The sequence below is a fragment of the Alosa alosa genome, chromosome 3 (genome assembly GCF_017589495.1).
Source record: "Alosa alosa isolate M-15738 ecotype Scorff River chromosome 3, AALO_Geno_1.1, whole genome shotgun sequence".
Taxonomy (NCBI): Eukaryota; Metazoa; Chordata; class Actinopteri; order Clupeiformes; family Clupeidae; genus Alosa; species Alosa alosa.
The window spans coordinates 21,481,101-21,484,304 of record NC_063191.1 but is presented as its reverse complement, the minus strand read 5'-3'; the positions used below and the strand labels follow the sequence as shown (position 1 = coordinate 21,484,304).

Genomic DNA, 3,204 nt, shown 5'->3' with positions numbered 1-3,204 from the left:
TCAGGTTAACATTGGAATGAAACACCTTTATATACATGATAAAGTTTCATATCATGCATCATGTAGAGCGAACTACTGCAGTAAGACAAAAATCAGTAAGCAGCAGCAAGTTGCAAATGTTGAGTGTGAGCGCACATCTGCACCAAGAAGGCCGAGTAGGGTTGATAGAACATCATTTCAAACACGGATTGTTTCATTTGTGGGAAGGCCAGCTCTAAACCAGAACCTCTGACAGCAATTTCAACTGGAACAGGCGAAGTACCAGAGACAAGGTCCTTCGGGCAGCTTCTGAAAGGCTTGATGAAGATGTGACCTACAGCTAAGAATTACCAAAGCACGCAGGAAACGAGTTGAGACTGATACAAAAATATATTTATTATCCAAATTGTCAAGTGTCACCAGCAGTCTCTAGAACAAGATTAATAAAAACATTCAAAATTTATTTATTCAATATCCTAAAAGTTCTGTATACATATAAGTCTTTAAAAAACGATAATGACAGTTTGGTAGGGCACTCAACATAGGCTTCAAGTTTACAAAGCCTCCACAAAGATCAACCAGGACGGGGTCTCCTCACAATAAATAGTGGCACACAGGACACAAAAGAAAACAAAAGAAAGGGAAATGTACGATTTACAACACAGCAAAATGGCCTGGGCCAAGGTAAGGTGCACTACAAGCTGAGCAAACAAGGTGACCACAGCAAACACTTAGGAGTGAGGAGCCCTGCTTAAGATTATTACCTTCTGGGGATTAATGTAGTACTTAAAGCTTAGGTCTGAGGGTATCGCAGCTACTGTAAGAGTCTGCTAAATGTTCACAGTGTAAGTGTACTAAGTACAGAGTTATAGCAAATCTAATTCAACCTATACAACGAGTCATAGAACCCTATGGCTCAGGAGTACCAGTTTCCAGTATGGATGCGCTAAGTCAATGGGTAAACCCGTTAGTAAATCTATGAACTAATACCGCCGGGAGCATATAGACCCTATGCCCCGGAGTAACAGTATCCCGTATGGAAATACCGTGTGAATGCACGAAGCAGCAGTCAGTGATTCTATGAACCAATACAGCCGGAAGCCTAGACACTATGCCCCGGAGTAACAGTCTACCGTGGAAATACCGTGTGAATGCACTAAGCAGCCGTCAGTAAATCTATGAACTAATACAGCCGGAAGCATAGACACTATGCCCCAGAGTAACAGTCTCCCGTATACTTATGGTAGTATGGTACTTATCTATGATTTCAAGGTTTAGTTTCAACATTGGCCCGTTGCAAGGGATTGCGCTGTAGCCCGACATAGGCCTTCAAACACCAGTATGGACAAAATCAGTGTGGCACTCAGTAAAAGAAACAAACAGAACGAAAATAAACCAAGACAAAACAGTGGCTATTATCACTACCAACACAGTCGTTCCTAAAACAGATACAACCATAGTTAGTAAACTACAACCATGCGCTATGAATGCAGTAGGTGTAAACTTCAAATGTTTGTACCTGCTCCGTCATGGCAACGCTGTTTACATAAACTCCCGAACCCTTGCGTAAAGCAGTCCAACCTCCGTGTGGATGCAGCTCACACTGTAACAGTTGTTAAAAAGTAGTAGTTGTTACGACTGAACTGATGTTAGTTAGTGCACTTAGAACAAAACAGGAGGTCATACCTAATAATGGACACAGCAAGGGTACGGAACCTCCAGTGTTCGTTTGGCATATCCCTTTTCCATCAACGTTACTATGCGCCCAGTCTAAAAGCATTCGTTAGGGTTAAAACACTTGACTACCACAGCTACAATACATTTCTATGTCTGCTCAAACATAAATAGCATACCTGTGTGAAAGCTCTAAACCCCCACAGTAGTCGTCCTAAACGAGATGCTATGCTTCGTTGCTGAACTGAGGACAAGTATTCTACCAGCGACGACTCGGCAAAAGCACAGGTGCTGCCTTATGTTAATGAATAACAAACGAGATCAAACGATATTTTGCCACGGACACGAGACTTTATTCGTCCCGTCAATCACTCTGTCAAAGTAAAAGCCCCCTCCCCAAATCAACAACAGCTCCTGCTGCAGGCTACAAGATAGATCCAAGGTCTAACAAGAGCCAAGGAGCAGGATCGAGCACTCAATGCTTAAAGTGATTTTTATTAGTGCAAACTGACTAACGTTTCGACGCCCATGCGTCTTCTTCAGAGTCAAAACCAAAGATGATGATGTACAACTTTGAATTCTTTCATGCCCAAATCTCTTTGCATACGATACCAAATACCATAAAATGCCTTGCACACTATCTAAATGAAATATTCACCCCTTGCAGACACGTGACTTAAGTCACGTGACGGCTCCATGCTGGACGGCAAAAAGATGGGAGATGGACGGCAAATTACATTATGTCATAAAGATTATGATGAACTGAACACCATTACTATAACATCTTTGTAGTTCAATGTATTGCTGTTTGGGGTCTGATAGTCAAAGGGGTCATAATCGCAAATGTAAAGTTATTACTACTGTAATTAACATTTTGGTAAATGAACACCCATAAGTATTTCTGGACTAAAATATTGCAAAGCGATTTGGTTACTTTATTTGTCTTGCTTTTATCAGTTGTAACATAGTCAAAACGTTAAGAATGTCATATCAGAACATGAAATAATAACTAGCTGCCACACTTAGAAGCTAGCTATTCTAGCTAACGTTTATCGTAGCTCATAGTGCTAGGGCTAATGTAACTCGTCAGTTTGTACGTTGCCCAGCGAATAAACTTACTTCTTACATGTCTTAAGTTAAAGAATTGAAAGAAATAGGAAATTTAAAAAAAACTTGAACGGTATTATCTGTTTACAGTGCTATCTGCCGTCCTGTTCAGAGTCTATGGTTGCTATAGCAACCGCTGCTGTGCTTCATACACTGAGATAAGCATGCCGAAACACAAAGAAAACAAACCAAAATATATCTATGCAAGAACATGGGATGTTGTTGTATTCCAAACAATAAGCCAACAGTCGTGGAAGGGCATTAACGGTTAAATCTCACTATAATCTCCTAGCTGTGCGATATGTCCCATTACAACCCATTGATTTGATTCGTGTTCTTGCCGTCCACTAGGCTATTTTGCTGTGGCGCGAACAAAACGTGACGTAACTTGCAAGGGGTGAATAGCAGAACCCATAGAAAAGAATAAAAAAAGCAGACCAATGT

The 3,204-nt window shown here is 40.9% G+C and overlaps 1 long non-coding RNA gene across 1 annotated transcript; it reads right to left on the bottom strand.

Moving 5' to 3' along the window:
- Positions 1-472: 472 nt before the first annotated feature.
- Positions 473-2,010, bottom strand: LOC125292504. Its single transcript, XR_007193197.1, has 3 exons — positions 1,833-2,010; positions 1,666-1,749; positions 473-1,582 (listed from the first exon to the last, which is right to left on the bottom strand). It is a non-coding gene; the product is annotated as an uncharacterized LOC125292504 (long non-coding RNA).
- Between the last annotated feature and the right edge of the window lie 1,194 nt (positions 2,011-3,204).